Genomic DNA, 27,604 nt, shown 5'->3' with positions numbered 1-27,604 from the left:
TTTTTTTGAATGTATCTGTCCAATTTTCCCAACACTATTTATTAAAGAGACTGTTTTGACTCCATTATATGCTCTTGCCTCCTTTGTCAAATATTAATTCAGCATAATGGCTTGGGTTGATCTCTGGGTTCTCTGTTATGTTCCTTTGGTCTATATGTCTGTTCTTGTGCCAGTCCTGGGCAGTTTTGAGAACAGTGGGTTTGTAATATAGCTTGATATTTGGTATTATGATCCCCCCAACTTTGTTCTTCTTTGTCAGGATTGCTGTGGCTATTCAGGCTTTTTTTTTTTAATTCCATATGAATTTTTGGAGAGTTTATTCTAGATCTTTGAAATATGCCGTCGGTATTTAATGGGGATTGCATTGAATCTGTACATTGTGTTGGGTAGTATGGACATTTTAATTATGTTGATTCTACCAATGCATGAACATAGTATGTTCTTACATTTGTTTATGTCTTCCTCTATCTCTGTTTTCAATATCCTGTAGATTTCCAAGTGCCGGTCTTTTACCTCCTTAGTTAAGTTTATTCCTTGGTATCTTAATTTATTTGGTGCAGTGGTAAATGGGATTATTTGTTTGTTTGGTTGGTTGGTTCTTTGTTTCTCTTGTTTGTTTGTTCATTATTGGTGTATAATAAGTCCATCGTGGCTTGGTAATATAGCTTGATATCTGGTATTATGATCCCTCCAACTTTGTTCTTCTTTGTCAGGATTGCTGTGGCTATTCAGGCTTTTTTTTTTTAATTCCATATGAATTTTTGGAGAGTTTATTCTAGATCTTTGAAATATGCCGTCGGTATTTAATGGGGATTGCATTGAATCTGTACATTGTGTTGGGTAGTATGGACATTTTAATGTTGTTGATTCTACCAATGCATGAACATAGTATGTTCTTACATTTGTTTATGTCTTCCTCTATCTCTGTTTTCAATATCCTGTTTTCCAAGTGGTGCCGGTCTTTTACCTCCTTAGTTAAGTTTATTCCTTGGTATCTTAATTTATTTGGTGCAGTGGTAAATGGGATTATTTGTTTGTTTGGTTGGTTGGTTCTTTGTTTCTCTTGTTTGTTTGTTCATTATTGGTGTATAATAAGTCCATAGATTTCTGGGTGTTAATTTTGGATCCTGCTACATTGCTGAATTCATTGATTAGGTCTAGTAGTTTTTTGATGGAGTCTTTGGGGTTTTCTATGTATAGAATCATGTCATCTTGGAATAAGGACAGTTTTACTATTTCTTTTCCAATTTTGATGCCCTTTATTTCTTCTCCTTGTCTGATCGCTGTGGCTAGCACTTTCAGTACTATATTGAAAAGGAGTGGTGAATGTGGGCATCCCTGTCTTGTTCCTGTTATCAGGGGAAATGAGTTTATTTTTTGCCTGTTGAGTATGATGTTGAGTGAGATGTTTGTCATCTAAGGCTTTTATTTATTTATTTATTTATGTTAAAAGTAACCATTCATTTTATTTTTTTTATTTTTTTCATATAAGGCTTTTATTATGTTGAGGTATGATCCCTCTATTCCCACTTTGCTGATAGTTTTTATCAAGAAAGGGTGTTGGATTTTGTCAAATGATTTTTCTGCATTGATTGATATGATTATGTGATTTTATCTCTCAATTTGTTTATGTGATATACCACATTTATTGATTTGCAGATATTGTACAATCCTTGCATCCCTGGAATAAATCTCACTTGATCATGGTGTATGATCTTTCTAATGTAATGCTGAATCCTATTTGCTAGAATTTTGTTGAGGATTTTAGCATCTATGTTCATCAAGGATATTGGCGTGTAGTTCTCTTTCTTTGTGGTGTCTATCTGGTTTGGGGATTAGGGTAATGCTGGCTTCATAGAAAGAGCTTGGAAGTATGCCTTCCTCTTGAATTTTTTTGGAATAGTCTGAGGAGGATAGGTTTTAGTTCTTCTTTGAATGTTTAGTAGAACTCTTCTATAATGCCATCTGGACCATGGTTTTTGTTTGCTGGAAGATTTTTGATCATTGCTTCAATTTCTTCAGAAGCTTTCGGCCTATTCAGGTTTTTTGATTCTTCCTAATTGAGTTTTGCAAGCTTGTATTTTTTCTAAGAATATGTCCATTTTGTTTAGGTTGTGCATTTTGTTGGAATAGAGTTGTTCACAGTATTTTTCATAATCCTTTGTATTTCTGTGGGATTGGTTGTTACTTCACCTCATTTATTTCTGATTTTGTTTATTTGGGTCCTCTCTCTTTGTTTCTTGGTTAGCCTGGCTGGAGGTTCATCAACCTAGTTTACCCTTTCAAAGAAGCAGCTCTTGGTTTTGTGGATCCTTTTTTGTTTGTTTGTTTGTTTGTTTTTGTTTGTTTTTGGTCTCTATGTCATTTATTTTGGCTCTGATCTTTATTATTTCCTTTCTTCTGCTTACGCTGTGCTATTCTTGTTGCTATCTTTCTAACTTTTTGAGTTGTAGGGTTAGGTAATTTATATGTATGTTTGAGTGAGAGACAGTTATATTCCTCAGGACTGTCAGGGACTGGTGGACCAGGCTGCCCTGGCCAGGTCACCTCAACTACTGCTGAAATATCGCCCGGGGTGGCTGGATCTGCTGCAGATAGCATGCCATCTTGAAGGGGAGAGTGGTTTTGCTGGGAGCCCACCTGGGGAGACCTCGGACATCACCCAGGACCCTACAGTCACACTGGCCAGGGACCAGTTCACTCAGCTGTGAACCCATGAACACCGAGACTCCAGCTTCCCCAGGCAAGGACTACTAAAAAGTCTGTCCAGGGAGAGACAAAATGGCAGCCAAATAGGCAGAGGGGTCCTGCACCATCTCATGAAGCAGATAGAAGAAACAGATGAATCAAATAACATCCACCTGGATTGGTGAATTAAACACAGATGGTGAGGCAATCCATGGCCAGAAAGGTCAGAGGTGGCCTGGAAAGAGGTGGGATCTGGAATCTGGGCTGGAGGGAGCAACACACGCGACTGGGTCAAGAGTGTCTGAGGGAGACTGTGCTACACCAAATTCACATCCCTTGGGGACACATATAGCGCTCGACCGTGAAAGAGAGTCCAAAGGGCTGCTGGCAGTGGGGGACTCTAGATCTAAGCCAACAGCCATGGGAGACTGCACCCAGAAAGGCAGCCTGTAGTTCTACAGTGGCCACACAGTGGCAGGAGGTGGGGGAGGACGGGAGGGAGAGACACTCTGTGGCACGGTTGCTCTGTATTTATAATTGCCTTTCTTTTACTCACTAAACCCAGTGCATAGGACCTTTCAATTACAAACACTCACCAAGACTGCAGAGGAAGGTGGTTTTGTGGAAGCTGGGGAGCAGAATAGGGAGAGATGATCAGGAAGTCAGCTCTGGGACAGTCTGATCTCTCCTTCCCAGAGCAGACATTTTCTCCTGAAGAACAGACCCCTCCTAACAGCACAGCCATACCTAGCTTTGTGCGTGGCAGGGAAACAAAGATTCTAAATACCCCCAGGGAGCCCTCAGGGACTGGGTTGAGGTGCCATTTGATCCCAGAAACTAATACAGAAACACCACCACCTAGAGGCTGTGTCAGAAATAGATGCTTGTGTAAATACGACGGAAAGCAGGCAGAAAACAAAGCGGGCAGATTGATCCTGCCTGCCTGAAACCAAGATTGTGGCCTCTGACACAGAGGAGTGGTGGATTGCTGGGAACTTAATGTGGTGCTGACTATCTAACAAGAAACTGAGATATCACTTAAATCAGCCCCCATGGGATATTAAAACTTAGCTGAAGTGAACGAACTTCACTTTTTAATTTTTTCTTTTACTTAAGACACAAATTTTATTTTACCTTTTATTTTATTTTTTACTATTATTTTAAACTTTCATTTTTTATATTTTTTATTTTTTATTTTTGGATGTGTTCTACTTTATATTTTATTTTTAGTTTTAATCATTATTTCACCCTATTTTATTATTTCCTTTATGCCAACCCTTTCTTCCTCACTTCTCCCTTTTTCATCCTGTTTCTCTTCTCCTGTTCCTGCTTTTGTTTTTCTCTCTCTTTATTTTTATTCCTTGTTGAAAATTGATCATCTTTATCTGCTTTATTGACGCATTACTATTATAGTAGTCTCTGCTGGCTTATATATCTAATTTATATATCTAATTCATTTATCTAATTTCCTCTCCCCTGCTCCAAGTCCATGCTAACTTCTCTTTTCTTTCTGTGCTAGCCAATTTTTTTCTTGTTGTCATTGTTTGTTTGTTTGTTTGTTAGTTTTTTTGTGTTTTTTTTAATTTTTTGCTTTTATTTTTCCTCTCCTCATGTGTTTTCTTCTACTAATAGCTTAATTAGTTTTACTCATCAAACTCAGGTCTATCTGCTCTCTATTCTCCTTTTCCAAAAATAAGTGAATATATAGATAGGTATATTAAAGAGAGGAAATATGCCATTGTCTCCTTACAGTTCACCCATATTTGGTTCTGATTGGTTGGTTTCTATGCCAGTCAGAGTCTCCGGGCCTATCTCTGGGTATGATCAGAGAGGTGGGGCTGATCAGCAGCCCCTGTGGAGGCCTGGAGAGAAACAAAGGCGCAGCTGCTGGCAAAGCCTGGAGAGAAAGCCAGAGGCAATGGCTGACCTTACCTTCTGGAAATAAGCTCTGCCTCTTCAGACTCAGCTCTCCTCCTTTATTTCTGGGTGTTTATTGTTTGCATTTTTTGGTTTAGTTGTTGGTTTTGTGAAGTTTTCCCCCATATACATATATTTTCCCCCTTCTTTTTTCTTCTTTTTCTTTTCTCTTTTCCTTTTCTGAATATCTTTTTTGTGCTCTTTTCTCTCCCCTAATTCTCTTTTCTCTGGTGGTCACCTTTATTTGGGGATATTGCTGTTGTGAATACATTCATGTTTTGTTTTCTCTCTGTTGTGTCTTTTCAAGTTGTATTTTGTGCTTTTTGATCAATGTGGTAGAGAGTGAGCCACATAACCAGACACCCTGAGAGGAGTGAAAATGGGGAGATAAAGAAACAGCCCCCATAGGGAAAAAAGGGAGGAATCACCAGTAACGAAAGTAAATAAAATGGAGGCAAGCAATTTTTCAGAGAAAGAATTCAGAGCAATGATCATAAAGATGCTGAAAAGGATGGAAGACAAATTCAACAACATGTGTATGAATCAAGAGGAAATTAAGAAAAACAAAGAAGAAATGAAGAATGCAGATATAGCTGCAATAAAGAACACAATAGAAAGCATCAACAATAGACTAGAAGAAGCTGAGACCTGCATCAGTGAGCTAGAAGACAAGGTAGGAAAAACACCCAAACAGAGCAGCAACTGGAAAACAAACAAACAAACAAAAAAACCTGAGATGAATTTTCCAAAGTTAAAAAAAATACATATGCTGCTTATAAGACACAGTAGGTTCTCGGGTTATGTCAGAGATCTGTTCTTACAGTGTGATGTAACGAGATTTTTCTCCGTAAGTCAGAACCCACCTACATAAGCACCTACGTCACTCACATGGAGAACATACACAGCAATAATGAAGTGAAACAGTAAAAAATTTTTTAAAAGAAAGTAACAATTCCTGACCTTTACTTGTGGTAAATAAACAATAAAAAACATAAAGCACATATGTACATACGTTGAAATGATGGAACTTTTTTTTTTTATAAATAAATGGGAGATGGTGACATAACCACGAAATGACGTATGTCAAGTCCGATGTAACCTGAGGACTACCTGTACTCACTTCAAATCTAAAGACAAATACAGAATGAAAAAGATATTTAGGAAAAATGAAAACCAGAGGAAGACAGGTCATAAATACTTATATCATACAACATAAACTTTAATACACGTAACAAGAAACAATGATGAACATTACATAGTGATACAAGAGTCAATTTAACAAAATATATACTACTTGTAGACAGCTATACACCCAATATAGGAACACCTATCTATGTAAAACAAATATTAACACATAAATGGAGAGATTGATAATAAAACAATAATAGTAGGGAAGTTTAACACCCCAATTATATCAATCGGTAAAGCATCCAGACAGAAAATTAACAAGGAAACATTGGCCTTTAATGGTACATTTGATTAGATAGACTTCATAGATATTTTTAGAGCATTACATCCAAAAAAAGCAGAATCTACATTATTTTCTAGGGTACATGGAACATTTTGATCACATGTTAAGTCATAAAACGTTTCTCAATAAATGTAAGAAGACTGATATCATAGCAAGCATTTTTCTTATTACAATGACACAAAACTAGGAAATAATTATAAGAAGAAATCTAGAAAAAAACACAAATGCATGGAGGCTGAACAACATGACACTAAATAATCAATCTGTTAATGAAAAAATTGAAGATAAAATTTTAAAACTCTTGAAACAAATCAAAATTGAAACACAGTGTTCCAATATTTGTGGGACACAGCCAAAGCAATTTTAAAAGGGAAGTTCATAGAGATACAGGCCTACCTCAAAACAAACAAACAAGCAAAAAATCTCAATACTCTAATTTCACACTTAAAGGAACTAGAAAAGGATGATCAAATAAAGCCCAAAGTTAACAGAAAGAAGAAAATAGTACATATCAGAGTGGGAATAAATAATGTCATTTTTAAATGAAAATATAAATAAAACTAAGAGCTTGTTCTTTGAAAAAAATATAAGTAAAACTGATAAACCTTTAGTGTGACATCAAGAGAAAAAGAGACCACAAATAAAATTATAAATGGAAGGAAGAAAGTTATAATTAACAGCATGGAAATACAAATTATTTTAAGAATACAACAAAAAGAATCATATGCATACAAATTGAACAACCTAAAAGAAAAAGATAAATTCTTAGAAACACACATTCTTCCAAGACTGAATAAGCAAGAAACAGAATATCTGAATAAATAGATTACTAGTAACACAAATAAATAGGTAAAAATAATTTTTAAAAAAAACCTCTCAATAAACAAAAGTCCAGAACCAGAAATCTTCATGAGTGAATTCTACCAAAAATTTAAAAAATTAAAAATTAGCTTTTTAAAACTATCCCAATAAGTTGAAGATGGAGTGCCTCCAAACTTATTCTACAAATGCAGCATTACCCTGTTACCAAAACAACAACAACAAAACCTAAAAAAAAATTTATAGGCTAGTAACCTATAAACATAGACACAAAAACCTTCAGAAAAATTTTGAAAACAAAAACCAAATTCAACAATATATTAAAAGGATCATACACTACGACCAAGTGGATTTATTCCAGGATTGGAAGATGGTTCAATACTTGCAAAGCAACCTATCTATAATAATAAAAGTGTAATATGCTAATTAGACTGGACAGCCCAACAACCTTCCAGACATCATTCTGGACATGCTTCTGGACGAAGTCTCTGCGGCAGGGACTGAGGCAGAGGTAGTAAGTGGAGATCAGGCAGGGAGGCAGAGTGGTTAGGGGCAATCAGGCAGGCAGGAAGAGGGGTTAGGGGTGATCAGGAAGGCAAGAGGGTGGTTAGGGGCAATGAGACAGGCAGAGTGGTTAGGGGCAATGAGGCAGGCAGGCAAGTAGTTAGGAGCGATGAGACAGGCAGGCAGAGTGGCGAGGGGTGATCAGGCAACCATGCATAGCAGTTAGGGGTGATCAGGCAGTAAGGCAGGCAAGCAGTTAGGAGCTAGCAGTCCCAGATTGCGAGAGGGGTGTCTGACTGCCCCCAAGGGGTCCTGGATTGCAAGAGGGTACAGGCCAGGCTCAGGGACACCCCCGCCCCCATGCATGAATTTTGTGCACTGGGCCTCTAATATGATATAACAATCAACAAAACTAAATATTATAATCATATTATAATCTCAATAGATATAGAAAAAGGATTTGACAAAATTGAGCATCCATTATTGATGAAAAGACTCAATAATGCATTTATTTTTTTCCATAAAATTTATTTTTTTCTTTTAATTTAAATTATTGTTTAAAGTATTACATATGTCTCCTCACCCCCCCTCCTTGACTTTCCCTTCCTGCCCCCACCCTGCAGCACATGCCCTCACCTTCTCCTCCCCCCCGGTCTGTGTCCATTGGTTATGCTCATATGCATCTATCAATAATGCACTTAGATAGAGGGAACATATATCATTTTAATAAAGGCCATATATGATAAACCCACAGCTAAATTTATACTCAATAATAAAAAGCTGAAAGTTTTTACTTTAAGATCAAGATCAAGACAAGGTTGTCCACTCTCACCACTTTTATTCAATGTGGCATTGAAAATCCTAGCCATAGCAAGCAGATAAAAAAACAAACAAAATGAATGTATATAAAAAAGAGGAAGTAATATCCTATTTGCCAATGACATGATAGTATATATGAAATCCTAAATACTTTACAAAAGCTATTAGAACTAGTGTAAAGAAATTGTTTTTTGCCCCAGCTGGTTTGGCTCAGTGGATAGAGCATCGACTTGCAGACTGAAGTGTCCCAGGTTCGATTCCAGTCAAGGGCACATGTTTGGGTTGTGGGCTCGATCTCCAGTGGGGGGCATGCAGGAGGCAGCTGATCAATGATTCTCTCTCATCATTGCTGTTTCTATCTCTCTCTCCCTCTCCCTTCCTCTCTGAAGTCAATAAAAATATATTTTAAAAAGTAATTGTTTTTTCTACAACTCAATAACAAACTATCAGGAAGGGAAATCAAGAAAACAATTCCATGTATAATTTCATAAAAAATAATAAAATACCTGGAAATAAATTTAATGAATATGATAACAGGTTTGAAAACTATGACGTTGATGAAAAATTAAATGTAACACAAATAAATGGAAGAATATACCACACTCCTCATGTATTGGAAGAATCAATATCCTTAATAATGCCCATACTATTCAAAGAAATTTACAGATTCAATGAAATCCTTATCAAAATACCAATGGCATTTTTTAGAGAACTAGAACAAAAAAATCTTAAAATGTGCATAGAACTACAGAAACCCAGAATAGTCATAGTAATCTTGAGAAAAAAAATTGGAGGTATCATTTTCCCTGATTTCAAACTATACTACAAAACTATAGTAATCAAAACAGTATGGTACTGGCACAAAAACAGAAACATAGATTAATGGAGCAGAGTAGAGAACCCCAAAAATACAATTATATGGTATAATCATCTCCAACAAAGGAGGTAAGAATATACAATGGGGAAGAGACAGTCTCTTCAAAAAGTGGTATTGGGAAAACTGGACAACTACACACAAATATATATAAACTGGGCCACTATCTTATACCATTTTCAAAAATAAACTCAAAATAGATAAAATATTATATGTAAGACTTTAAACCATAAAACTCCTATCAGAAAACCTAGACACTAAACTCATTGATATCCATCTTAGCAATATATATTTTTTGGATATGCTTCTCTAGGCAATGGAAACAAAGGGGAAAATAAACAAGCAGAATTGCATCAAACTAAATAACTTTTGCTCAGTAAAAGAAACAATCATCAAAGTGAAAAGGCAACCTACTTAACAGGAAAAGATATTTCCAAATGACACATCTAATAAGGGGTTAATATCCAAAATATATAAAGAACCCATACAACTCTACATCAAGACAACAACAACAACATCAACAACAAACAATCAGATGTAAAAAATGGCTAGATGTCCTGAATATACATCCCCCCCCCCAAGGAAGACATACAAATGACCAACAGATACATGAAAAGATGCTCAGCATCACTAATCTTCAGTGAAATGCAATTCAAAACCACAATGAGATATCACTTGACACCCATCCAATTGGCTATTTTAAAAAAATAAAAATAATTGTTGGAGATTATGTGGAGAAAAGAGAACATTCATGCACTGTTGGTGGGATTGTAAACTATAACAACCATTGGGAAAAGAGTATGGAGTCTCCTAAAAAGTAAAAGTTGTAATGCTATGACTCAATAATTCTATTTCTGGGAATCTATCCATAGAAAATGAAAACACTAATTTAAAAAAATATACACACCCCTATATTCATTGCAACATTATTTATAATACCCAATATATGGAAGCAACTCATGAATATTGATACATGAACAGATCTAAATGTGATAATGAAAAAATATTAGGGATTTTCAGATTTGGGGAAGAAAGGGTATTTGACTAGGAGAAACACAGGGAATATTTCACAGGGCTGTGAAACTATTTTGTATGGTATTTAATGCTAGATACTTTGCACTACACATGTATTAAACACATGGAAATTTATAACAAAAAATGAACATAAATTAATTATTTTTTTAAAAAAATCAACACAGAAGTCATGGGCACCCAAGATGGAATGCAGACTGTGACAACTATCTATGTGTATTGCAAATGTAAGGCATAACCTCTCTAAAATTGGTGGGGTAAAAGTGGTGATGATTTAATTAACTGTGGGAATGATGAGTTTGTAAGATTAAAAACAACTGGTGCAGCCATTGTGGAAAAACAGTATGGAGTTTCCTCAAAAAAATTAAAAATAGAACTTCCATTTGACCCAGTAACCCCACTTCTAGGAATATATCCCAAGAAAACAGAAACACCAATCACAAAGGATATATGCACCCCTATGTTCATAGCAGCACAATTTACAATAGCTAAGATTTGGAAACAGCCTAAGTGCCCATCAGCAGATGGGTGGAGTAGAAAATCATGGTACATCTACACAATGGAATACTGCACTGCTGTAAAAAAGAGGGAATCCTTACCATTTGTGACAATATGGATGGAACTGGAGAGCATTATGCTAAGCGAAATAAGCCAGTCGGAGAAAGATAAATATCACATGATCTCACTCATTTGTGGAATATAATGAACAACATAAACTGATGAACAAAAATAGAACCAGAGACATAGAAGCATCAAACAGATTGTCCATCCTATGAGGCAAGGTGGGGGGTAAAGGGGTCAGAGATCAACCAAAGGACTTGTATGCATGCCTATGAGCATAAGCAATGGATACAGACAGTAAGGGGGTGAGTGCATGTGCTGGGGGTGGGAGCAGCTGGAAAGAGGTCAATGGGGGGAAAAGGAGACTCATGTAATACTTTAAAAAAAATAAAGAATTTAAATTTTTAAAAAAGAAAAAAAATAATAATGTGGTAAAGATACAATTAACACTAAAAATAAAAATAAAAACAAAAGGAACTGCACATAAACAGTTAATAAAGTTGATAAATGTGCAAGTTAATAATTCTAAAATTCTGACACATGTCATTGGAATTGAACAAATATGTAAATGGATGCAAAACAGTAAGAGAGAAGTTTCTCACTTTAGGAGTGGAAGATCATAGATAAACAAGAAGTAAAAGCTAGAATGGACCATGTGATATTAGAGTTGGAGATATCAGATAAATAAATATGAACTCATATTTATCTCAATATAGATGCAAATGAATAGATGTAAATTAAATATACATATATATGCATTTGTGTATGTTTGTGTTTACTGAGGTACAGAATGAAAAAGATGATCCTAGAACATCTTGTAGCTCTAATAAGTAAGAAAAAGTCCCCCCCCCCCTCAAGAAAAACCTACAACAGTAAAGGTATGTCAAAAAGACAGAGTGAACTGAAATAGCTCATAATAGCTAAAGGTGGAACAATCTGCAAAAGAGACCTTTGTTATACTATCTTTCAACATAATTTCTTCTAATCTGTCTCTGTATTCTAAATTTTGGTGGTGTTTTCTGTTATGCACATTTTTTTTAACATACTGAAATTTATCAAGCTTTTGCTTAATAGGTTTGGTATTTTAACATGTTTAAATGCTTTCTCTATCATAAGGTTATAAATATACTTGCATTTTTCATTGAAATGTTTTTATGGCTTTATTTAATGAGTTTAACTCATTTGGAATTTTTTAATGATGTGTGGGTTCCAAAAGGCAGGATGGCCTTGGCATGATTAAAGAAATTAAAGAAACCCAGTGTGGCTGGATCATTATAATTTGAGGAGGAAAGTGGTGAGAGATTAAGGTAGTACAGTAAACAGGAGCATAGACAAGAGGCCGTGTATCACCTGAGTTTGTTTGCATATTAAATATATTGAACACTATATGTTACTATATGTCTGCATGCACCTGAAATTATTTGGGATAAAAGAACACATAAATCAGGTAAAATAAGAGAGAAGTAATAATTATTTGAGCCATTTAGCAAAAGGCAAGCTTCCTCATAAACACCCTATTCAGTGATTGAATTTAAGTTGAGGTAAGGTCAGGAATATTTTTGTAAGGTCCATGTGTAATTCTGACAAAAGCATCATAGAGAACCTCTGACTCAGTGTCTTTTTCTTGAACATTCCTGTGCAGTCTTAAAGTGTTTATCATATGCCCACACAGTAATGTGAGAGATACAATTGGCTGAGTAACAGGGATATTCATTTGCCTTAGCAGTACATAGTTAAGAAGAAAGAAATGAATGCCAATAAGAGGTACCTAAATGGCTGTAGGTTCTTTTTCAGTCTCAAGAAACACCCTGTAAGAGGCATACAAGTAATTATATAATTATCTTCCTATATCACTTCATATTTGTTCAAACAATAGTTGAAAACAACGTGTAGGAGATGCAACTTAGAAAATCATTAAAAAATAAATTCTTCCAGATAAGTTTTTTCCATATGCTCTAAATTATTTTCTGTGTAATAGAAAAAATAATTTTATGCTGTTATTTGCTTTTGTAATTATGGAACTTGTGTCTGGATGGAGCTATGGCTAAAACAGGTCCAGAGAAATGAATCTGGTGAGAAAGCAAACCTTTCACAACAGAGGATTTCAGCCACAGATTTGCATTTTGTGAAACTATGCCCTTCAAACTAAAACCTGCACTTTTTTTCTCCCTTACTTAATTTCACTTGCACCGTGGTGAGTATTATACAAAATGATCCACACACTTGAACTTTTTATATAATTGCCATGGAAATTCGATAATTTCATCCTAAAGGAGGGTTGAGAAAAACTCAGGAAGAGCTCCAATTACAGAAAACTGGAAAAAATTAATCTTGATTAAAGGACTTCCCCCATGAAAATAGAACTTCCTGAAATTTGTAAGGGCTGATTATGGGAGGCTGTTCTTTGGGGAATGCGTAACTGTACTTATTCTAGGATTTTCCAAAGTGAAATAGTGGAGACATAAAACACACACACACACACACACACACACACACACACACACACACATACACACACACATTTAAAGGTGTAGTTTAGTGGAATGTTGGCAGCAACTTTAGTTCCTCTCTAAAATGAAGTGCCAAAATATGCAAACTACTTTCCAAAACTATGGTGGTTATAAGGAATGCCTGTCAGCTGTCATCACCAATAAGGTTTTCCATGTGAAAAAAAATGAACCTGGAGGATCATAGGAGATTTATTGTTTGCATAAAATAAGCATAGCATATATTCATGATTAGAAATCTAGGGTGTTCCTTTGCTCTACTTAATAATGTTGAACATAAGAACTGGGGGGAAATTGTGAAGATTAAATTACCTGCAATTTCTATTGTTTTATGACTAACCATCTTTACTACATAAATGAGTAGGTTCAAATATTAACCCAGTATTATAAATTTATTCCTTTCCATGTGGCACAAAAATGTTAATCTATTGCAGTTCTCAATTCTGAAATGACCTGAATTCATTTCATTTGGTTGAAAATGTATCCTCTTTGCTTTATAGGGCAATGAAAATACAGTAAAATAAACATTTATAACGTCTGGAGTTATTTTAAACAATTCCACCATGGTTCAAACCTATATTTGCATTGCGTTCTTTAATTTCAGCATCTGGCATGAGTGACAGGAAAATGTTCTATTTCAATATTAATTATATCATTTTCCACCATGTTCTTTCCAGAAAATTGAAAGCTCTACACCACCCTCATCAAGTTTAATTAATAAATGTAAATATCAATTTCTTATATTATAAACATTTGGTATACAGAGTATGGACACTATAATACTGTTTAAATAAATTATAGTTGTTATTGACAACAGACCCTCAATAAGTTAAAAAGTGTTCTTGTGTAAATCCATTCTTGGTGGGCAATATGGGGTCAGGAGTGGCAGTAAAACCCAGCATGTTCTTTCATATTACCAGTTGCCATGGAAGATTTCAAAAAGATTTTGAAAGTTACTTTGGAACATGCAACTAATAGTGTACACAATGCTACTAGAGCTAACTGAGCAATTCAGTATTGAACCAAGCATGATCCAATGGAAAGAGAATTTAAGAAGACTAGGAATGTTTTTCTTCTACCATGTGATATTAGAAAGCCTGCGCCTCTCCAGGTTAACAAAAAATAAAACTCAGACTCATAAAAGCTTAGATTTAGAAGGGAATCTAAAAGTAGAATCCACCTTCCTATTTTTTCCATGATATCTCTAACCGATGATAATATATATATACTTGAACATTACCTCAATGAATAGCTCATTCCCTAAAGCAATCAATTTGATTGGATGACATTTTTATTCAGAAGTCCCTCTTGAACCAAACTAAATTTGTTTCCTGGTAACTTTCACCCAATTAATACAAATGTTTAGACCCAGAACAACCCTCTTCCCTCTTCCACATGACAGTTCTTTAAATGTTTGGAGACAATTATTTTGTCCCTAAAAATCCATTCTTCTCCAGTCTGTATATCCCAGGTTGTTTTAAACTTTTCTCATAGATTTTAATTCCAGGCAATTTATGATCCTGATCATCCCCTAACATATACTCATTTTTCAATGCCCCTTTTAAAACATGGCCTAAAACTGAATACTTGTGTCTGAATATAAACAGTACATTACAGATTTTTTCAGTCAATAGGTTTCTATGTCAAACTGAACTGCCAAGTTTTCATTCTATTCTTCTCCATATGACCAGTTATTATGTGACATTTTTTCTGCCATTCACATTATATGCAATAATGTTAACGTAATGAAAAAAAAAACAAGTAGTTCAGACCTTCTGCCTTTACAGATAAAACAGCTGAAGTCAAAGAGAAAATCAGAAAAGCAGACAACCCAATCTTCTCACTTCACTGGAGTGAGAGTATATACAGAAAACAATAATTCGGAGAAAAAGGCTAACTTTAGACAATTTCTGAGAACTACAGACCCATAATTCAGCTTATATAAAAATAGAAATTGATTTCTTTTCAATGTTCCTTAGCCACTAGGAGTTAGGAAGAATTAGTGATATTTAGATATGAAGGTACCTTAAGTTGTGGGAATAGTAAGGACAAAGGTAATGAGTGAAGACTATGCATTGAAGACCCAATTTGCTTGGAGAAAAAACTTAAATGGGAATGTCATGAGCAACATGACCCAAAAGAGGCTAAGATCAGATCTTAGAAGAACACATTCCAGCCTAAATATTTTGGACAATTCCTTGTAAAGAGGCTAACATTTTCTTAGCTCTAAGTCATGAAAAATCTGGCTAATAATGGGGAATAAAAGCAAGTCTATATTCTGCATATCCTTTTCTCTTTATTCAAGTCCTTCATAGACCTACCAAGTATAAGAGCTTTCTCTTTTCTTTGCTCCTACTTTCAAACAGCATTCTGAAATCAGTTTTGCACTATTAGAGAAATATATGGGCCAAATTTAAATGTCAACAAAGTGGGGAAAATCATATTTATCTGCTAAGTTAAATTTACATGTATTCTAAACAGCATTGAGTTATAGAACAGAAAAAGAGTGGAGGGAGCAGCGGCGGTGCTTGCGGCTGCCTGATCCTTCAGGAAGGAGAGGTTCCCACCTGCTGTGCCAGGCATCTGGGGTGGCTCCACGGGAAGCCCATCTGAACTGAAGCCCTGGCCAGGTGGGCCCAGGCCGGGTCGTGGGCGGAAGACACAGCCTGCCCGTAGGCTCTGCGCCCGAGCTGGATGGAGGGGTTGGTCCCAGGGCGCGCTTCTGCTGGTGTCTGGGCCCCCACTGCCTTAGTCTGTGGCTCTGCCTTTCCTGCGGGCTAGGAGAATGTGTGTGTGCCCTCTGGCCTGGATGAATTAGAATCCCAGTTAGAAGTTCCAGTCTGCTGCTGTTCTCTGATGCCATGCCAGTACCAACTCAGTTGTTTTTTCCTCTGATTTGTAACTGTGAACTGAGCAGAATCTATGGCACTGCATGTTACTGCCCCACAGGTGTCTCTGCTGCTCATCTCTTTACATTCCTGAGTCACCTGAAGTATACACCTCATCCAGTGTATGCTACCTTTTGCAGGCCAAAGGAGAACTGGTGGCAATACACCCAAGGAAGGAGATATGCTTCCACACCACAGAAATTTTACCTCACACTTCCACAAGTCAACAGCATCCTGAAAGCTAATGAGTAGTTTCAAAGTGCCAGAATTTGATGGCTAAAATGTCAGTTCTGTCCTTAGATTTGACAGCAATCAGCTACCTGCAAATGCACCCACTGAGGATCAGAGAAGTACAACAACCTGCTTGCAGACCAGAGGGATGCCTTTGGGGTTTTTTGATGGCCATGCAGGCTGTGCTTGTTCCCAAGCAGTCAGTGAAAGACTCTTTTATTACATTGCTGTCTCTCTGTTACCCCACGAGACTTTGCTAGAGATTGAAAATGCAGTGGAGTCTGGTCGGGCACTGCTACCCATTCTCTAATGGCACAAGTATCCCAATGATTAGTTCAGTAAGGAGGCATCCAAATTGTACTTCAACAGGTTGAGGACTTATTGGCAAGAACTTATAGACCTCAACATTGGGGAGTCAGATGATATTGACGTTAAAGAGGGTCTAATTAATGCTTTCCTCAACTACCTGGTGCTTTGAGTGGCATTTTCTGAGACCACTGCTTGTGTGGCCCATGTGGATGGTGTCAACCTTCATGTGGCCAATACTGGAGATAACAGAGCCATGCTGGGTGTGCAGGAAGAGGACGGCTCTTGGTCAGCAGTCACTCTCTCTAATGACCACAATGCTCAGAATGAAAGTGAACTGGAGAGGCTAAAATTGGAACATCCAAAGAATGAGGCCAAGAGTGTGGTAAAATAGGATCACTGCTTGGCTTGTTGATGCCTTTTAGTTCTTTTGGAGATGTAAAGTTCAAATGGAGCATTGACCTTCAAAAGATAGTGGTAGAATTCCTTCTTTTTTTACAGCAGCATAGTATTCCATTGTGTAGATGTACCACAGTTTTCTAATCCATTCATCTGCTGATGGGCACTTAGACTGTTTCCAAATCTTAGCTATGGTAAATTGTGCTGATATTAACATAGGGATGCATATATCCTTTCTGATTGGTGTTTCTGGTTTCTTGCAACAGCATGGATGGAACTGGAGAGCATTATGCTAAGTGAAATAAGCCAGTCAATGAAAGAAAAATACCACATGATCTCACTCATTATGGATAATAAAGACCATTATAAGCTGATGAACAAAAATAGATACAGAGGCAGAGCAGCATCAAACACACTGTCAAACTACAGCAGGAATGCCAGGGAGGGTTGGGAAGGGGGAGTAAGAGTTCAACCGAAGGACTTGTATGCATGCATATAAGCATGACCAATGGACACAAGACACTGGGGGGTAGGGGAGGCCAGGGGAAGGTCTAGGGGAGAAAAAAAAGGAGACATATGCAATACTCTTTGTAATACTTTAAGCAATAAAACAAGATTTTTTAAAAAAGATAGTGGTAGAATCTGGCCCAGACAAGTTGAATGACAGCAAATATACCAAGTTTATCCCTCCTAATTATTATACAGCTCCTTATCTCACTGCTGAGCCAGAGGTAATCCTACCGTTGATTAAGGCCACAAGATAAGTTTCTGGTACTGGCTACTGATGGGTTGTGGGAGATAATGCATAGGCAGGATGTGGTTAGGATTGTGGGCGAGTACCTAAATGGCATGGTGACTCTGGGACAGATGCATGTCCTGTTAACAGAAAGGAGAGCCAAGATGTTCTCAGTGTTTAAGGATCAGAATGCAGCAACCCTTCTTTTTCGCCATGCTGTGGGAAACAATGAGTTTGGGACTGTTGATCATGAGCATCTCTCCAAAATGCTGAGTCTTCCTGAAGAGCTTGCTCGGATGTACAGAGCTGACATTACAATTGTAGTTCACTTCAATTCTCATGTGGTAGGAGCATATCAAAACCATGAATAGTGAGATCTTACCCTGGCAATTTTCAAATGAAATAGATGTAAAGGACAAATAGATTTTAAAAAGATACTAAAGTAATAAACATTTCTAGTGGGTCATTCTAAGCATTTACCCATTTGATCCTCTAGCTTGGCAAACTCATTAGTCAACAGAGCCAAATATCAACAGTACAAAGATTGAAATTTCTTTTGAGAGCCAAATTTTTTAAACTTAAACTATATAGGTAGGTACATTGTTATTAACTTAATTAGGGTACTCCTAAGGCTTAGGAAGAGCCACACTCAAGGGGCCAAAGAGCCGCATGTGGCTCGCGAGCCGCAGTTTGCGGACCACGGCTCTAGCTAGTCAAGAACTCAAATGGACTTCGCAGTAGGGTCGTAGGATAATGAGAGTGTCATTCTGCCTGGCTCAGACCTCACAGCTCCTGCACTTGAGGCAAATCAGTTTCTTATTGCAGATTTATTGTGACATTGGCTTCTTGTATCAGTCTGAGAAAATTAGGATGACCTGGCAAGTAGGATCTTGAATAAGTCAAAAGCAAGGATCCTGCTGGGCATATTTTCTTGGTAGAAGAAACAGCACTGTTCACATCTGCAGGCTCCTTTTATCACTGATACCAATGTACAGGAGAACATTTATATATTGCATGATTTCCTAGATATATAATTTATGCATTATTCATATAAACTTATTTTATCCTCAGGTGGTTTCCAAATGCAGTATTTTAAGCTATAAATGACTGAGAACCAAGCAATCTGAATTTGTAAGTGTTTGTGATTATTTGGAATACTTTTGAAATGGGAAAACAAACTAATCACTTCCCTACCCAATTACCTAATGTAATTGAAACATATTCTATTTTGCTACATACTTGAAGACAATAAAGGTTTTTAGCTATATCTACTCTTATATTGATGTTAAATAAAGAAAACATATTTTTAGTTTGTATTAATGAAAAGTTTTATTTAGTTTGAAAAAGATCCAGGCCCCCCCCCCCAAAAAAAAACACAAAAAATAAAACAAAACCAAAAAAACACAGAAAAAGAGCACATATAGAACAAACAAACAAACAAACAATTTTTTAAAAGCCCACAGATGTCAGTGATTTGTTCAAATTACAAGGGGGCAGCAAAGGAGGGAAGATGTCTGGACTCAGCATTCTTTGAACTACATAAGTCTGCCTCTTTAAAAAAATGTTTTTATTGATTTTTTTCAGAGAGAGAGAGGAAGGGAGAGGGATAGAGGGAGAGAGAGAGAAACATCGATGTGAGAGGAAACATAGCTTGGCTGCCTCCTGAACGCCCACTACTGGGGATTGAGCCTGCAACCTGGGCATGTGCCCTGACTAGGAATCAAACCGGTGACCTTCTGGTTCACGGGACAGCACTCAATCCACTGAGCTACACCAGCCGGACAAGTCTGCTTCTTTTTTGTGCAGATATTTAGTAATGATAAAAATAAGACCAAAGAACAAGAGCAAATCCTCAATGTTTTTATCTCTTTCTTTTTGATATGGCAATCCAAAATATATCATACTGTCTACATAGGTGTGATGGAATAGGATAACATGGAATACTATCATTCTGAACTACTATGGAGAACTGGGATAATATATCTGAGCCTTTACTGCTTTGTGGATAAGGCAATAAATAGAGATGTAAACATAGCTTTTAATAAATTAAAATAAATCATTAAACCCTATTTTATTATAGCAGAGTCTTTTGAGTCTGTTTGGAAAGGTGACCCTGGAAGGCCACTGGCTATTTCAAATAACTTTGTTTCTCAAGCCCTGATGTTGTTTCTATTTTTGCATGGTTTTGTGAATAAGCAACAATATTAAAATAAGCTTGTGGTCCAGCCAGTGTGGCTCAATGGTTGAATGTCGACCTATGAACCAGGAGGTCACAGTTCGATTCTGGGTCAGGGCATATGCCTGAGTTGCAGGCCCAATCTCTGGTTGGGGGCATGCAGGAGGCATCCAATCAATGATTCTCTCTTATCATTGATGTTTCTATCTCTCTCCTTTTCTTTCCCATCCTCTCTGAAAACAAGTAAAAATATATTTTTAAAAAGTAAAGGCATGTATTCTCATTGAACTTGAGTATATTTGCTAATTTAAAATAAAAGTTAATTATTACTCATAAATATAGCTTATCAACCAAGATTTCTCATAACCAGGTTTATCTTTATAGTCAATGACTTTCATCAATGAATTAATGCTCATAAACATGACTTACATGTTTCAGCCTCTTCAAAGAGTAGATAACATATCTGAAATGTAAAAAAAAGATAATATAAAAATAAATCATAAATTTAAAAAGACTGATGAGCTTAAATGATAATGGCATTATGACAGAATAAGTATTATCTATTAGTTATTAAAAATATAACATTTAGCCAAAATTTAATCATCTCTAAAATAGAGGCTTTTGCACTAGATTCAATAATATCTAAAATCATTTTAGTTTTAGTTTGCTATACTATTATAAATAAGTATGTAAATTAAGTCTTATACAGGATTATTTTTCTTTTCTTAGTATTACTTAATAAATCAATTCTTACCATGATTCTTCTTTTATGATACAAATGATTAACTTATATTGTAATAAAGTAGAGCTTCCCATGCCCATTCACCTTGATCCAGGAAAGGATAAAATTTAATATATATTCTTAGTAGAGCTATTCCCCTTTAGCTCACTCTAAAGGCTCTCATAAATAATTACTACTTTCAATCCAGATAGCAATAACAATCCTTTCTATTTTTACATGATTTCAATTTTTCAAAGGATATTTATTTACCTATATGTTATCCTCAAAACAATCAATCTTTTGAGGAAAGACTAATAATATCTCTATTTGGCAGATGTATTAACTTTATAAGTACAAAGCAGTTTAATGACTTTGTTCCAGTCACATAGTTAATGTGATAAATAAGTCTGGAACCCAGGTCTGTTCATTTCCATCTCTTTGTACTTTTTACTATATCATTACCTACCCTTGACTATTGATAATGCTGCAGCTCATAATAATAGCTAAATATTTATAAATACTCAATGGCTTTCATTAATGAATTAATGCTCATAAACACAACTTATGTGTTTTAGCCTCTTCAAAGAGTAGATAACGTATCTGAAATTTTAAAAAAGATAATGAAAAATAAATCTGGATGGGTTACGCAATACTCCCCAGCAATCTCCAAATCTCAGTGGCTTAAAACAAGGTAAGTTTAGTTTTCACTCATGCTATATATCTAACATAGACCAGCAGAGGGCTTTGCTTCGTATTTATTTCTTTCAGTGACCAGACTTGCACAGGTTCTACCATCTTGTAACTATACTATCTGTGAGGCAAGTCCTCTTTGGTCAACAAAGAAGAGGAGCAGAAGAAATGAATAATTTATATCCTTTATTCTAGGTTTTGATCCAGACGTGACATACATTACTTTTACTTACAGCCTATGGGCCAGAACTTGTAATATAACTTATTCTCACCTAACTAAAAAGGGACTGGAAAATATAGAGGAATGTATGGATGTTTGATGAGCACTAAATAATAGTAACATATAATCTTTGCCATGTAACACTACATTATAATAACATATAATCTCTGCCATGATAGTTAATGTTTATTGAGTTCCTAAGATATGTTGGGCCCTGAGCTAAGCATGTTGTGTCGTTGCCTCATTTGATCTTTACTATAGTCCTGTTCTATAAATATAACAATTATACTGAGGAGAGAACCAAGTTTGAAAATGACAATCTGCACAAGATTTCACAGATGGTAAATAGCAGAGCCAAGATTCAAACTCAAATCATTCTGATTTTAGAGCCAACTGCAAGTTAATTTATTCAAATCCAAATGCTTTTCATGTGTCTTCCCTTTAGTCATCTTGAAATCTTTTGTTTGAGTGAGATATAGCTTTCACTTATTCCCTCACACACTTGACTTCTATTTCCACTTTTATTTTCATTTTAAATATATGAAGTATAATGAGTGAGAGATGGCAGGTTAATGAATGATAAGGAAACCCCTGTAGTTGTATGTTTTTTCTCCTTTCCCACAATAGTACAGTTATTTAATTGTTTGAGCCTGCTTACTATTGACCTAATACATACAAGTCATCCTTATTAGGAGGGCTTCCTTAAATATGAACAATGCCTATTATCTGCCTTGTATCTACTTGTAAGGGCCCAATGACACAGAATATGCCGGTTGTAAGACATTTCCTTTTATAGCTATTTACAACTATAGTAATAAAACTATACTTGGCATTAAAGGGAGGTCATCTCAGATATCTACAAAATGACCATTTTCCACAAAATCTTAAATAAGAGTTTTCAAATAACCCTGCTGCTCTAAAATCCAATTATTAAGAAATTCACTTATACCTGAAAATTCAAGATAATTTTTATGAATTGAGATTTAAAAAACTCATAAAACACTGGAAACTATTTATTGAATGAATACCTTTTATTAAATATTAAATGCACTAGTCAGTGTCTCATATACCCATTTAACTTGGGGACAGAAAGTCATCCCCCTCATTTTGCCAATAAAGAGTATGAGAGAAATTATTTATTCACAATCAGGCAAATATAGGTAAAACAAAGGTAAGAGACTAGGTCTCCAGGAACTTTCAATCCAGACTCATTCAAAATAATGGTGATATTTATAAAATCTTGGTCCTGGAATTTTAAAATCAACTTCTCTTAAAAGACTATAAATGTTTGCATTAGGTAAGGTAACACATTTCTATTCACATATTTATAACACATAGCCTAGAATAATTATATTGAATATGTGTTATTGATTACCAGAAAATAACTAAGGATCTACTCAAAACAAGTATAGAAAGACAACAAATATAGAAACATGACTATAATATATGGTTATTGATTGGTAACATATTAACTGGGGTGGTATAGCAATTTTTACATATATCTTTGTACCATGTTACTTATGCATGAACTTGGATTGCTTTTTTATTAATTTTTATTCCTTGAATTCATTAGGATGACATTGGTTAATAAAATTATATAGATTTCAGGTGTACAATTATATTTGTATATTGTATTTTGTGTTCACCACCCCAAGTCAAATATCCCTCCATCACAATTTATCCCCTCCTTTACCCTCTTCTACCAGCTCCATGAGGTGTTTATGAGGTTCTTTTTTTGCTTAATCCCTTCACCTTTTTCACCCAGCACCCCAACTCTCCTCCCCTCTGACAGCTGTTAGCCTGTTCTCTGTATCTATGACTGTTTTTATTTTGTTTGTTAGTTTATTTTGTTCATTAGATTCCACATATAAGTGAAATCATATGGTACTTGTCTTTCTCTGACTGGCTTATTTAACTTGGCATAATACTCTCCAGTTCCATCCATACAAAATGAAAAAGTCAAAAGATTTTAAAACACAATAGTAGTTTATATTTGTTTAAAATGTTTTACCTGGTGATTTTAATTATCTTTCCTGACTTACAAGGACAAAAAGAGTAATTTCATGCCAAACCAAAAAGAAAAACTATGTGTTTAATATGTGTCACTTTGGTCTAACCGAGCAGTTCTGAATTATTGTCTTAGTTGCATGAATTTGGACAAGCTGGAAATAGTCACACTATTTTTTTTGTCAAATAGGGATAAAAAATACCTTCCCTCTAAACAACACAGGTTTGTTGTACAAATTATGTAATTTAATGTATATGAAAGCTTTTGGGAAAGATGAAAATTGATTTATATATTTAAGGTATGATTTTGTGTATTAACATCATAAACTAATACTAGTATTCCCTTCATATGCATCAATATAACTTTTTCAACATTTTCCCTACTCCATATTTTTGCTGTTTTATTTACTCCACAAAACAAGAAATCAGACAAAGGCCAAGAAGTTAGGTTACTTGTGCTAAGTTCTATAGTGAATGCCAGACAAATTTTCAAAGTTATTATTCTTTGGGTGCCTTCTATGTGAGTATGTGCTAGGCACTACACTAGCTGGTTTACATGTATGTTATTCCTTCACCCCTTGTCTAATTCTGTGAGGTAGGTTTTATAAATATACTAGTAGATAGATAGATCACAAGTAAATTTCTCAAGGTCACACAGCTGGTAAGTAGAAGAGCCAGGATTCATATCAGGTTTATCAGTCTCCAAAGTTCTTTCCTTTATTATGGGTTATCTTTCAGAGATCATAGTCACATGCTGGGGCAATGCTCACCTTCTTTTGGCATGTGTACATGTTTTGTAGACATTGAAGTGGTACAGAATAGCATTTTTTTAACTCACTTGCTTTCTCTAACAATATAAATGATTCTGTTCTGTTGACCTTATGTTTCTGTACTGAAAATCTTTTCTGACTTGCCCTTTCTGTAAGACTAAAATGTTTCTGATTGAATTTATCATAGTCCAGAAACTTGGGGCCTTTTTGAGTTTAAAGTTTTTACAAGGATATCCTTTCCCCCTGGATTTGATTATCTCATTGACAGCAGTCGATATCCTCATGCATAGGAATGTATTTACTTATAGGCACATAAGTAATTCATTTATAAAATTGAATTATCTGACTAGAGAGATTGTGTGTTTTGATAGTGTATCTGTTCTTCTGAAACTTACAATTGATAAAAGCCAGATGGAAAGCGGAAACAGTCCATTTCACGACTCTTTAAAAGTTTAAGTTTGTTAACTCTTGCACTACACATTTTTGAAGTTCAGTGGTATGGTGAAAACAATTTGTTGGGGCGTTCTTAATATGCAAAGTGGTCAGTAAGAGCTTATAACATTCTGTGCCATGGGAAAGAGTCTGGGCTATAGAAAAATTTCAGTGACAACATTAATTAATCTTCCTTAAACTATTATTTATTATTCCTTATTTATTTTATGTATTTTTCATAAAAAAAGATGCTTCATGTTCTTTTATGTTTGCTATTCTCTTGTATGTAGGCAAGAGCTGATTTTTACTACCTTCAAATTATTTTACTACATGAACACATATTCCTATGCTATTGGTTCAAGTGTAGCACATAAATGTATTTCTGAATAAAACATTTCTCATTTTTCTTAAAATAATTATTTAAATGGCAGTTAATAATGTAAGCAATTTATGGATTATAGCAACCCATGTAGCAATATTCTGAGGCATGTACTATTAGTAATACTCTCAATATTCAAACTGAACAAACTGAAGCTTGGTGTGTTTACAGAACTTTCCCACGATCAGAAAACTAAACAGCAGTGGAATGAGGATTTGAACTCAGGCAATCTGATTTCATAGTCTATATTATTAACCACTACTCTATATCATTTATTAATTAAGAAACCAGTCTAGCATAACAGTTTGTGAGGCACTATCCAAACAAAGCAGGCCTTTTTTAATATTCTGAATAATGATACCACCATTACTCCACTTTCACATCTCCCTCTCATTCACTCTTCAAGAGGAATCACTTGTTAATATCTGTTAAAATCTACCTCAGCAATGACTAATTCCATTATCTCTGCTACCATATTAGTTCAAGCCCTGTTCGCCTATCACTCCTACACTATTACTACCTCTCCTATGTCCAACGATAAACAAGAATATGCTATGCTACATACCACTACCCAAGACATTGTCTTCGTCTAATTAAGACACTGTTCTTAAATATTCGCACTACTTTTACAATTAAGTCCAAACTAATCACTTTGATATTCAGAGTGTTCAATAATCTGTGTTCAGTGTTCCTTTCCATGCCTATTTCCTAGCTTTCACACATATGTCTTATGTTTCAAGCTAAAGAAACTACTCCTAATTCCCCAAGCACAGTCTTATTTGATTTTGTATTCATATCTTTGTTCAATACTGTTCCCTCTACCTATAATTCCCTTCTTTGTCATTTCTGCCTTTGATATTCTACTTAAATTGTCAAAGCACATCTCAAATTGTACTTTATCTATGATTTTGCTACCAGTCCTAACATAGACAGTTGTTTGTATTTACCTCCCAAGGTTGAACACTCTTCAGATTGTTTTGTACCTTCGACTCTTTTTATATCATGAAGAGATTCAGTTATTTCTTCCCTTAATTTAATTTACTTTTTAGATGATAAAATTATTAAGGTATATTATACACATACCAAACCAAAATCCTTGGACTAAGTATATACTAATTACCAAAGAGTAAGATGAAAATTTTTGATACAACTTAGCTGGATATAGGCATTAGGTCAGGCAGGAAAAGACAAATATTTTATTATATCAACTATAGGTGGAATTTAAAAAGCCAAACAGATAAAATAAGAGAGTAGAATCATGGTTACCACATTCTGAAGGATGAGGTAATTGGGGAATTATTGCTAAAGTTACAAATTTGCAGCTATTATATAAATACGTTCTGAAGATCTAATGCACAGCATAGTGATTATACACAAAAAATACTATATTATAAATTTCGAAGATACTAAGATACAAGATCTTAATTGTTTTCACTATTAATAAATAATATTTATGTGACATGATAGAGGTGTTAGCTAACACTATTATGGTAATCACATTGCAATATATAAAGGTATCAAATGAACATATTGTACACCTTAAACTTACACAGTGTTATATGGCAGTTATATATCAGAAAGAAAAAATCAGAAAGAAAAAATAGAGAGGGGGGATTGAAATATTTAATAACATCATCATAGAACATCTAGCTAAAAAAGTAACATTTAAATAAAAGCTTGGTAAAGATGAGGTAGTGATTCATGTAGATATATTTTTAAAAACGTATTACAGTAGAAGACACAATCAGTGCAAATAACCTGAAGGGGAAGCAAGACTAATATGTTCAAGAAAGACTAAGGAGATCATTGTAGCAGGATAATAGTAGGTGAGAGGTCCATCCATAGTGGAAGACCTTGTAAGACATCATAAAGACTTGGGCTTTTACTTTTGGTGAAATGGGGAACCATTGCATGGTTTTGAACAGTGAAGTGATAGTGTTTACTTTTATTTTTCAAAGATCACTCTGGTGCTCATTTAGATGTGCAATGACAAAACAAGAAGACCAATTTTCAGGAAAAAATAGATCCAGAGACATAGAAGCATTGAATAGACTGTCAAACCTCAGAAGAAAGGCAGGGGAGGGTGGGTGGAGGGAGGGTTGGGGGTAAGAGATCAACCAAAGAACTTGTATGAATATAAGCATAACCAATGGACATAGACAATGTGTGGGGGGGTGAAGGCCGGGCCTGGGGAGCAGGGGCAGGCTGTGAGAGGACAACAAGGGGAAAGGGGACATATGTAATACTTTCAACAGTAAAGAATTTTAAAAAAATAATTTAGGTAAGAGAATAATGACATGTACCAAGGAGGAAGGAGGTACTGAGAAGTGATCAGACTACATATATTGAAGATGAACTAAATGTGTGGTAGAAAAACAAGAGATGAATCAATGATTAATATAAGGATTGGCAGGGGTGGGTGGGAAGAGATTAACCAAAGAACTTGTATGCGCATAG

General features: G+C 35.4%; 2 pseudogenes; one reads left to right on the top strand and one right to left on the bottom strand.

Moving 5' to 3' along the window:
• LOC102250849 overlaps nt 1-13,535 on the bottom strand; it is a 29,463-nt pseudogene extending 15,928 nt beyond the window's left edge.
• A 2,503-nt stretch (nt 13,536-16,038) lies between these two features.
• Nucleotides 16,039-18,123, top strand: LOC102250552 (annotated as a pseudogene).
• Nucleotides 18,124-27,604: the final 9,481 nt, after the last annotated feature.

Source organism: Myotis brandtii, unplaced genomic scaffold (genome assembly GCF_000412655.1).
Source record: "Myotis brandtii unplaced genomic scaffold, ASM41265v1 scaffold394, whole genome shotgun sequence".
Taxonomy (NCBI): domain Eukaryota; kingdom Metazoa; phylum Chordata; class Mammalia; order Chiroptera; family Vespertilionidae; genus Myotis; species Myotis brandtii.
Note: the sequence above shows the minus strand (reverse complement) of the source record. Positions and strands in the feature narration are given on the sequence as shown.